The sequence below is a fragment of the Amphiura filiformis genome, chromosome 14 (genome assembly GCF_039555335.1).
Source record: "Amphiura filiformis chromosome 14, Afil_fr2py, whole genome shotgun sequence".
NCBI lineage: Eukaryota > Metazoa > Echinodermata > Ophiuroidea > Amphilepidida > Amphiuridae > Amphiura > Amphiura filiformis.
In genome coordinates this window covers 59,979,150-59,991,750 of record NC_092641.1, presented here as the reverse complement: position 1 = coordinate 59,991,750, position 12,601 = coordinate 59,979,150, and positions in this window count along the sequence as shown.

Below are 12,601 nucleotides of genomic sequence, written 5' to 3'. Positions count from 1 at the left end.
GTATATGATGGCTGGCGATAGTGTCATTAAAAGTTCGAGTTCGGAGAGAGAATCATTGGAAATTGTTAACGTACAGTTAGTTGTACCGGGGTATTGATCCAATAACATAGCTGTTGAGTCCTTGGTGGTAGCCATAGTTGAGTCCGTATTGGTAGCCATCGTTGCTACAAATGTGGTTGATTCCTCCGTAACCTCTGTTCAGGAAAAAAAATGAGACATTTTTTGCCAATTAGAAGTTGACACTCGTTGTAATTTTTTATGCGTATTTCTCCTGAAAAAAGAGAAATTGTGTTGGTAAAGTTCGGCCTCGTACGGGTACTTCTCCCGTTCGAAACTAAATTAATTTTCAAGGCAGCGGCCTGAATGACGTAAGTAAATGAAGCGGCCACTATAGGGGAGATAATCCCAAACATCATTTCATTTAAGCCTATTACTACACATTAAAACAACGTGAGATAGAATAAACCATACCAATATCAAGAGTGGGATTACCCGCCGTTCTCCTATGTTCACGATAACACAATGGCCTAGAGCTCTTTTCATGTTCATTCATGCATAGATCATCCAGATGATCTATGATTCATGTATAAAGCGCGACCTTCAATGGTCAACAAAAAGTTAGCTACTGGCCCATTGAAATTGTTTATTTGCATAATAAATTCAATATTGATCACTGAGACTAGTATACCTGAATATACTAGTCTCCGACTGATGACACTCAAATTCTAAGCCCAAAATATTTTATTTTTATTTTTTATTCCAAAGATTTCTCATGATGTTGATATACATATGAATGGTAATATCACAATTTACTAATAAAGAAGCGGCTGATCCATATGTTATCCATATGTTTAAAAACCATAATTTGTAATACTTGATTAGAGTTTTTTTCCCCGAGTTTACAGTCCATTCTTTCAAAGCGGGCACATTTCATTTCATGACGTCAACTTTTTTCTAGGTCAAATCTGTCTCGTTCGAAGGAACTCACCGCTTACAGTTGGTTTGTGAGGAATATCAATTTTAAACGTCCTATTTTCTCAAAAAATGGTCATTTTCATTGTCGTCATAATATCAGCTTGCCAATAATATGAACTTGTCCGAGCAATGAATATGCCCTTTAAACATTGCGCCGCCACAATTATAGTTTAATATCCCAGTCAAACAAGATTTATTTCTAATTCTCCTTGTGTGTACATTATTTTTGCCTGTTAACATTAACAATAGGGTTCATAAATTCTTAATGCATATTATTTATTTTCAAAGAACTATGAAACTTAAATTAAGCCAGCGCCCGATTATTTATGACATCTATACACTCAGAACGATGGTCAAAAATTCTTTTGTTATGCATAGTCGCGCTAAAAGTCGATCGATACATGTTAAAATCAGCACAATTCAGAGATACACCTTTTTGCTATGAAATTTATTTTCTCGGTCAAATATAAAGCAATATTTTCTTTTCTTCAGTAATGTCAGTTAAAAACATAGTGCTTGGATATACATTTTTTTAAATCCTGGTGTTAAGATTAAGCATCAAATTGTGTCTTTCAGTGTGATATTTTTGATTTTTATAGGCCTTTAGTTCGCCCGCGAGCTTTTTACGGAATTCATTTTTTAGCGTTTCAAACTTATATAGTTTACTAAAGAAAGATATTTCCCACCTCTGTAAGGCACATCGTGGACGCGTGGGAATCAGCCGTCTATATATTATAGTTTTGTCAGGTGTATCAATTTCCGTATCTTATCAAACGCTTTTATTTTACCCTTTTCTACCTATTTCTATAGAATAGTTCATGCTCTGCTAAAAAATGTCAAACTCAGTACTTTATCTCGAGAGCAACCAGCAGAAATAATCGATATTTCAATTGTTGTCAACCAGGTCCCTGTTCCATTGAAAACCAGGATTGCCCGACCAGCGATTTGGTAGCCCAAATATCCAATTGGGTGTTCTGGTAAATGAGGTGAATTTTGGAAATTTGCTCCCGTGATAGCCTGCAATTTCAATTTATAGGGTCTATGGATTCCATGATTATGAAAACCATTTTGTCTGCTTGTTTGTTTATTTACCTAGGATGAGGTCCATGGGAAAATCCACTGTCCAAACCTAGAAATATTAGCGTGTTATTATAGGGGATTTTAATTTTCTGTCCCTCCTATCTCCAGATGAATTTTGTATGACCCCCCACCCCCCATCACGGGTTGGCATTTTCATTACACCCTTCAGACTTGTGTTTGGGTTTGTTTTTAATTTGACATGTAGGCCTATTTGTATTTGTCATAATTTAGCGCTATAGGACCTACTCTCTAAATGTATAGCTATAGCCGTGCTATATAAATATTATTATGTACCAGTATGTAATATTATGTAGGCCTATGGGGGTGGGGTGGGTGCAGAGGTGTGTGAGGTGGGTAGTGGGGGTGTATGTAGGGATGGTAGGGGTGGTACTCAACACATTTTAACCATGTCTTTTAATGCAAGGCTCATTGTTGCCACAAATGTGTTTTCCTTAAGGTCATTTAATAGGTTTTTATAAACTTCCATGTTTAACCTTGTATTGTTTTGGCTGATCAAAAGGCACCATACCAAGGGGGTGACACTAAATTCACGGTTGTTCTATTAGCAATGCAAGACCTATAAAAAATTCCGCTGGTTTACTAGGTAGAAAATGAGGCCAGTTATCGATCCGTTATGAATAATTCATGTTCGACCCCTTGGATCATGTTAATTGAGATTGGCAAATAACAACGTTGTTAGTTTTGCGAACTTTGCCTGTTCAATGAGAGCATAGCGCGCCCCAATACATCTGGGCACAAACCTGGCGAACACGATCCAGTTTATGAAATGGCGGACAGGTATTTCTCATCAGGCACCAGTGATATGTGTTTTCAAAGAACGTCTACTAATTTGATATGAAATGACATTTTGCAATAGCAATGTCAAAATTAGGACTTGCTGTCAATAATATGAAGGAAATACGTGACAGAGGCAAGGTATGAAATACAAGTAGTATTTGAAGTTACAATAACCTTTGATACCCGACCTGACCTTCCATCATGGCACCTTATGCGTCTGATGTGTTTTCTATTTATGCTCTCAAGTAAAATAACATACCAATCTGCACTAATCAGACAGAATGTTACTTGGCTCCCAGCATGAATTATTGATTTTATACGACTAATATGGTCACATGTTGACATATCATGTGTTCAGGAAATCACGTGGCAACATTTTAAGATTTCAGGTTTGTTTACTAGTTAATTGCCATTTGTACTCTTTATTATTTATCTTTGTTGATGAACATATGCAGCAGCAGAATTTCACACCACCTGACTTAGCTAGATTTCGAAGCTCTGCTCTTCAAATTCATGTAAATTTCAAAGTTTATACACTTAATATATTTAATATGATACTAATTTTTTGTTATATCCCGCTGGTACACTAAATATACTAGCGTATTACCTATACAGAAAGGTGATTATCAGCCTTCACTCAGCAATTTGACATGCCCGGCATATCCAGCCATTCTCCGTCTGGCTAACATGAATGTCGCCCTCTATAAGCCTGGGCACAAATTTCAATAACAATACGCTATTTACATATCAATGCGCCTCATGCTAATTTCTATTGCCGCTTCCAGGTATTGTTCTATGACCATACCCAGTCACCTTCATGACAATTGAAACGTTAGGTCAAGTATTAACATCCAAGTTATTCTGTTTTTAGGCAAGCAATTTTTAATTAATTGCTTGAACAGGTTTTTGTTTAACGGGGTACTACACCCCTGCCCAATTTTGTGCCTATTTTTGTATTTTTCTCAAAAATTATAGCGCATTGGGAACAGGTAAGATATGTATATTACAGGGGCAAGGATTACAACTACTTCACTCGAAATTTTATTTCAGTACATACAATAGTTGTGGAGTTACAGTCAAAAATGAGGGAAACCCAATATTTGATCAATAAATCAATAACTACTTGCTTTGAGTTGCTGAATTTTCAGTACAGTAGTTGTAGTCCTTGCCCCTATAATATACATATCTTACTTGTCACCAATGTGCTATGATTTTGAGAAAAATGCAAAAATGGGCACAAAATTGGCCAGGGGTGTAGTACCCCCTTAAAAAACAAAAACCTGTTTAAATTAACAATGATAATGAATGGTTCTTATAAGGCACAAGCTCTTCCGATGAGGAACTCAAAGCGCGTAAAGCACGAAATTGACAAACAAACATAAAAACAATCAATTTACAAAGATTGGTTTTAAGCTGGCGTTTAAATAACGAAAGTCTGGGGATGTTACGAAGGTTATTTGGAAGTGTGTTCGAAACAGTTTGCTTGATAAAGCATACAGCGTAATATTTATGTTTTGTAAATGAAAGTTTTGTTTAAAATATTGCCCAATTGCATGTAAGATTGTTGATTTTCTTACCAAATGTTGGGCAAAGTTGTTTTGAGGAGAAGCAACTTCAACACATTGGTCAGATGATCACGGTGATGATGAAATCAAATAATTAATCACTCACGTGATGAAAGATCTTTATCGTGCTTAACATGATCAGTGTCATAGGAGCGCTAGGCCTGGGAATTTCGTCGCTATATTGAAGTTCTGGCAACACTGTAGCCAGGCCGGGCACCCAGAGATATCGATCCACAATGCTAGTATTAGCCTTAGATTTCATGCGTGGATTTTGAAAAATTTTCAGCCGGCAGTAAAAAATGATGAAATCAAAACGGAAATTCTGACAAAACTATGATATATCGCTCACGGTGATGTGCGTTAGAAAGTTGGGAAAAGTCCTTCATTAGCGAATTATATTACTTTGAAAAGCTAAAAGGTTGATCAAAAACAAGGCTCGCGGGAAGAGTTGAAGTTTAACACTAGGATTTAAAAAACAGACAGTATCAAGCATTACAGTTTTTCCTGACATTTACTGAAAAAATAAATATTATTGCTTTTCATTTGGCCGAGAAAATTAATTTTACATTGAAAAGGTGTAACTCAAAATTTTGCTCATTTCAACACCAAATTCGATCGTTTGTATTGCCTCATTAAATGACTGAGTGAGCCTTGTACAACAATAGGGCCATTGTTGACCATCGTTCAGAGTGTATATCATGCTTTCATAACTTATTAATTGTGTGTACATTTGATCAAATCTTACAAATATTTGTACAAAATATATTGAAAAAATATTCAAAGGTTTAAATGTGTACACATCCAAATACTAGTATTGTCCATGCAATGGTTAGCGTGGGTACTTCCATTGTGATTCAATGACCCATTGCAATAAGAAATAATAAGGTTCGTTGCAGGTAAAGCTAGAACTTTTCCATTTTTGCATAAATGAAAGCAAATAATATTGAATGAAATGCGTTGCTTGAATATTTCTGACTTTTAGGGGAATTCCACCGTGGTTATTTTACTGCATGTTTTAAAGGTGTTTTTATCCATAAAAATGAATAATTTTGCAGACACAGAGAATATGTATCCAAAAGAAATCGTCTAAAGAAACTATATTTCTGAATGATTTGTTTTTCATATCTTTGGTAGGAAATATGCTTTGTGGCTCCGTACTCACTTATTATAGTAGCCCAGTGCAGTGGTTACTAAACCTTCATTAACTGTCTGCAGCACTTATTAAAGAGCAAAATGCAACCCAACTTAATACATGATTATTCAAAATGCCTTTAATCAGTGCCTTTTTATTCTAGTGGTGCATCAATTTTAGTATTGAGTACCTTAAGGTTAGCTACTATTTTAAACTGCTGCGATTTGGTAGTTCACATCATCTTGCGAATGGTAGTGAGCTTTGGCAAAACTTGCATTGATCATTGTGTAGAAGAATTCAAATATCACAGATACTTTTGTAGGTCCTGTGCTTCTTGAGTTATGTTGTAAAGAGGGCTGAAACAACAACACTTTTGTAAAACGTACATAGCTCATTTATAACAATAAACCTAGCAAGTTTTCAAAGTATATGATTTGTAGAATGAACTTTTGCAAAACATCAAAGTGTTATTTTTCAATAATATATTGATTTACATAATGAAAATCGATTTTTTGGGTGCTTCGACCAACAATACCTAGTCTACCCTTCAGCTATTAATACCCACACAGCATATACGGTCCATCGCACGCTTACCTTTTCCGGCTACCCCAACTGTTAAAAAGAGGAGGCTAACGAATAAAACTGGCATCTTTAGTCGGCTGGTGATGAACTGGTTTTTAGCTTGTCAAATCACAGTAGCCTCATCAACGTTATAGGAAGATTCGATGCCTGTTTGAGCCGACATAAATCATACATGCGATGTTTTCTTTATTGGAGTAGCAAACTCTGTTCCTGGGTGATCACTGTTGACCTTGTGTAAAACTACAATGCAGTTGCGATTTTGCAGATATATAGTTAAAGCTTGTATGTTCAGTGGCAGGGAAGTAACTTCAGCTCTGAAGTCTATGAACCGTGTTATGTTAACTTTTGTCCGTTTAACCTACATAGATCTATATTATATTGTTGAATATGCAGACGAGCGAAAAAGAAATATTTTTTGACTATTCATTATCAGATTCGTGTCACTTCACAGTTTAAACGTAAGTGTAAGTTATAAACGGTATATGTTTAAAAAAAATAACTTTATCTCAGATAAATTAAATATCTGCGAAAAAATATCACTTGAAAAACTATGTTTATCACTTGGATAATTAAGTTTATTTGAGATAAGCGAAGTTTATCTGGGAAACTTTAAGTCTTAAAACTAAGTTTATATATGAAAGAAACTAAGTTTATCTGAGAGGAACTAAGTTTATATGGGAGATGTGAAAAACATTGTATTACCGAGCCATATTAGTTTGAAAAGCTGAATAGTTCAAGCCTGTCAAAATCGAAAATATTACACTAAAGAATTTTATGCCAATTTTTAACACTAGAAAAAAATACCAATGTATTACTATTAGTATATCAGGTATTAGGTATATCACCTCAAAAATAAGCGCATCAGAATCACGTTATTTAATGTTTCTACATGAATGATCGTTATCAAAGCATAAACACTTTAAAAAACGGAATTGAAATCTGACAATGCATTGTGAATTAGCGTCAATTTTAAGATGCCCGTAAATGGAATAAACCTGCCACAAATTGAAAAGCCAAATTTGACAAGTTAAAATAAAAAATCATCTGCAATGAGACTTTAAATTAACATTTTCAAATCTGGATTAACACGGTAGGACAAATGATGAACGGAACAGTCATTCCACTACTGTGCGTATACAAAAATATTGTGGTCGTTGACAAGCACAATGGCATTACAGCTGGTGTGGTTGTTAATACTACTCCTTCAAAATCTCTTTGATAATTTTATGTTGTTTTGTTATTTTATTTAAATAAAATAATTCTTCTAACTTTAATACTACTGTATTAAATATACAGTGTTGTAATCCTCGAGTACTCTCCTTGCCCTCGAGGACAGTTTTTGAGGTCCTTGGTCCTCGGACATGTAGTTCTTGGCCTCGGACGTGTAGTCCGTGGCCTCGGACCTCAAAGTCCTTATTTGGTCATTCACTGTTTCTGTGAACCACCTACCATCTTTTATATCGATTATTCTTACCTTTTACATCGACCCTGTGTGGAACAACCTCATGACCCCCGGAACTAAGGGAGCGGCACAATATCTTCCTGTTTGACGTCATCAACATATGTCCGCTGAAGACGCCGGTTGACCCGGTGAAAGCACTCCGGTGAGTGGACCAAATTTGAGTAGCGTAGGAGTATAATTTGGTTTCTATTTACGTTTACCGCTACTGCTATGATGATCACATACTCTCTCTCATGTTCAATCGCTATCGCTAAGGATGATTTTCTTGTGTGTATCAGGAGAGGGGGAATTATTTTCGATAACCGAATGTCGATAAACAATTATACATTATCGATAGTCAATCAATCATTTATCAATATAAAAGGTTTAACATTTTATAGGATTACGCAACCGACAAAACTTAATATCTGTATCAACTTGAAAATACAATTTTCTCCAAAGTGCTAGAAAAGTAAACTTTGACCATTTCTATCCACATCATATCTCATGCAACCTGAATGAACGAAATTTGTTCCCGTTCTGGATTTCAACAATATTATTTAAATTTGTCATTTTTCGTAAAATGCGGTTCAAATGTTTTGTTCTGAATTGTAAAATCTCTCTTGGTATATAATAGCAATATTAGAGATTTTGATTGTCAATTTCAAACTTTTTATATCATATTAATCAGGATTAATCAGTTTTGTTGCTTTTATTGTTTAATTTAAATCGCTCCCACTACATTCACAAGACGTGTACTCAGCCGTGAAGATGGTGATTTTCCCAAAGTTTAAAAAAATAACGGTTAGTTAATGAAAAAGAATAAGTGAAATTTAGCAACGCGACCGAGGTTTATTTGCCTGAAATAGAGTTCCCATTCAAATCTATTGACCAGTCTATTGAAATCCGCTTTTGTATTCTATTCATAAACGGTAATGCAGGAATCCTGAGATACCCGTTTATTACTTGTCTCTCCCGCCGGCATTTTGCAATCATTAACATTAAAAATGATCCAATACTCTTACTTATACGTGCTATTTATATCATATTAACGAATTGTAATTATGAAAACTAAAAACTTTAAGATTGAAAATATTTTAATTTATGACCTGTTCTTATGACGATACTAAATGGGACCAAGTTTAAAAAAAGGGTGAAAAGCCACACAGGAAATATTTTTTAAACTGTTGCCTCTTTTTACGTTTTGAAACGTTTCGTGGTAGATAATAAATTAGCTGTCCATTGATATGCAACACGACATGAACATGTCACAACTAAGAGGAATACCAAACCAATACCAGAAATAATATTTGTGTTGATGCGTGATCTCAACATTAAAGCAACTCAAATCGCAGACCTAATCACTACACATTATTTCAATGGTTTAATTTCTGTCAATTGTTTAATTTAAATCGATCCCACTACATTCACAAGACTTGTACTCAGCCGTGAAAGGGGTAATTGTTATGGTGTTATTGTAAAAGATAATAAATTAGCTGTCCATTGATATGCAACACGATATGAATATGCCACAAATAATCTGAGATTTAGATGTTTGAACAAAATTTCCAAACCTTTTTTGAGATCAAAAGTGTTGTGCCTAACTAATGTTGACTGTGCATTTTTTTCCTTTGCCACGATAACAAAAAGTGGCACACCACTGAGTTAAATTCCTCTGTGGAGTATTTATTTTACATTTTTTTGCTCGGTGTATTATGTAAAACCGTTCAAGACAGATCATTGACATAAATAATGTGTAGTGTTTAGGCCTGTGATGTCAGTTGGTTTGATGTTGAGATCACGCATCAACACAAATAATTATTTCTGGTATTGGGTTGTTATTCCTCTTAATATTTTATTTGTTCCTTTACAATGCCTCATTTCAAATATTGAGTTTTAGTTTTGGTTTTGGTCACGTGGTTTCCTATAATCCTGCATATTATCCTACCTAATCACTTGACTCACACGATTATTGATATCTTTGTTTTAACATTGGGTTAGAAACTTGTATTTGTATCAAGGGAATTTGGTTTTCATTTCAGTTTCTTATATAACGGTGTGAAGAATGAAATCACTTGGTTTGAAGTTACCTGATCTAAGTATACGAAAGAAATGTTTAAATTTCGCAGTGCAATATTCACAAGGAGAAAAATCCAATAAGCTATGGCTATTTTAGCTGTGAAAAAATATAGACCATCGAAATATTTGCATTCGACATTACAAAAGGGGCGACTCATGTGATATAAACAAAATCCATGTCCTTAATTGAATGTACGAGAATCGATGGAAGGCCATTATATGACTTCCAATATAAGATGACTTTTACTGAAACAATTTTACTGGAAAAAATTAGAAGATAGAGGGGGAAAGAGTGTGTGTGTGTGTGTGTGGGGGGGGGTGTTAGGGGAGGGAGAAAGAAAAACAGATGGAAGAGCATTGGAAGTGAACAGGGAGGGGAGAGGGGAGGAGAGCTCGAGATAGGGGTGACATCGAATGTAGGGGAGGCGAGGAGGGGGGAGACACTTGGGGAAAAAAAAGAAGAGGAGGTTATATAGGTGCGGGAGAGGGGAGCCTATGTAAGTGGTATGGTTGTGCTTATCGGGGATAATAAATTAATTCATAATCAAATCATCTCCATGCATCGTTTATGTTTCATACAAACAAACAAAGCCCCACCCCATCCCTCAATATACGCACATGATTTCTAGGCCTAGAACTCGGGGTGTAATTATACGGTGACAAGAAAGTACGACAGAGAGCATCAACTGTCGCCGGCGGGGATAGATATTTGATACGATATTATGATAATAATTGTGTTAGCACAATATGCTATTATATATTTATGGTTATATACCCTATATGGTGTCCTTTCAGCATAATAGTGTTATGATTGCAGACAAGATCTGATCTTCTTTTTAATCCCTTGATTTTTGGTTTCTGAACAAAAGAGAAACCAAACCAATATAATTTGAAATGAGGGAATGTATTCCTCTTAGGTTATGTCACAATATAAGCGACATGTCCTTTTGATTACCATTAACCTTTTGAGAAGATGGTGGGAAACACAAGCTGCTAATATTTACCCTTATCGAAAAGGGGATTTCCCGAAGTTACTTGTTATTGTCCGATTATAAACGAAAATCATAGATATATTCATTTTGACACGCATGACATTGATGCCTATCTAATCGTAAATACTAATATCATCATTGTCTACCAGTGGTATCAAAATAATTGTTCTTGACACATGAGAAATTTTCAATAAAATATTAAAAACATAAAATAGATTTCATTTGTAATGCAAACTATACCGATGAAGTTGCATTATGTGTCCTGTTCCCGGGTGTATTCAATTAAATGTTAATGTTAATGAAGCGCATATCTTGGTCCATTCTTGTTCGATTTTCACGAACAGGGTGTCAAATGAGAAAGCAAAGTCCAATTAATAAAATGTGTATTTCAGAATAATCCAAAATGATCAGGTTGTTGAACAGCAAGGATGACTATAACTGACGAGTTTCTTTTTGTGCCTGGTATAGTATGATTATGTAAACAGTTTTAAGGGATCTGGAATGAGCGTTTTGAGCGTTTCGATAGTATTTTTTTGTGGGACATGAGAGCAAATCAGACATATCGAATTGCATTCTGAATACGAAGAATGTCTTTCTGATATCAAAAATTTGATATTTTTCACATTTTTGATTTAACAGTCCACGAAGTAAATTTTATAAATCTAATGATATATTTTTAAAGTGTATGTAGCTGAAAGGAAAAGCCGACGGTCAATTGAAAATGTTGACCTTTCATATTGAAGATATGGATTTTTTTTCCTAAAAAGACCTAATCTTTAATACGAACGGTCAAAATTTTCAATATCGTCGGCTTTTCATCCCACCTACATACACTTTAAGTATAAATCATCAGATTTATAAAGTTTACTTCGAGTACTGTTAAATGTCAAAAATAAAAGTTTTTAGTCATTTGCCATAAAGTGTGTATTACATTACGAATTTAAAAAAAATCTAAATTATTTGATATCAGGACATTCTTCGTATTCAGAATGCAATTCGATATGTCTGATGTGCTCTAATGTCCCACAATAAATACTGTCCAAACGTTTGTACCCCATCCCTTAATAAAATTACAATGGATTTTGGGTTACTATGACTGTGATATGGCAATATTCATGCACCAATGTGATTTTAACGGATGGCAAACTGCGTGTGATGTATCATCTCGGGCTTGGTTATTTGTCTTGATAAGCGGAATCGCGTGATATATCTGGATATGTTAACCTTGTTTTAGACTGATAATGATTGACCGAGGTTAAATGTAAACTTTTTAACAGCTGGTTTCATCGATATGGCTCTCAAGAATGTTGCAATTTATATCTTTACGAATATTTCTGATACACAACTACGTCAACTGGAAAGAATGGGTATCCATAAGCTGATGTTTTTATACATTTAACAGGATTTCTATAAATTCGATTATACCAAACATTACACCCCAACAAATCGAAATATCACGATGTTAAGTTATTTGTACCTTTGGACCCCTATAATACCACCACCATAACATGTATATGCAACTGACAAGAAATTGTAAAAGTACGGACTATTACAATTAGTACTTCATTTGGTAAACAGAATCCTGGTGATAATAATGATACATACTATACGGCAAGTACAATGAATATTACAAACAGTTTTACCTAAAGCCAAGAATTTTCTGCTTTACAAATGCTAAATTCCGCTTTTCTCCGCTTTGTAATTTTAGCCCATTTCTGACATAATAAAATTTCACAAGAATTTTACCTTCGTAAAGGATTGTGGGATAATCGAGCTATGTGTACGGTAAATCTATGACGGATTTTACTTTATTTTGATGAATTTTGAAACCCATTTCATTTAGTATTTTATTTATTTGTTTTCAATTGTATTTATTTTTATTTTTCTAGGTCATTTTTGCTTATTTTTTTATTTTTTTCTCAGAAATGCGAATTCTTGGCTTTAGTTTTACCATTTA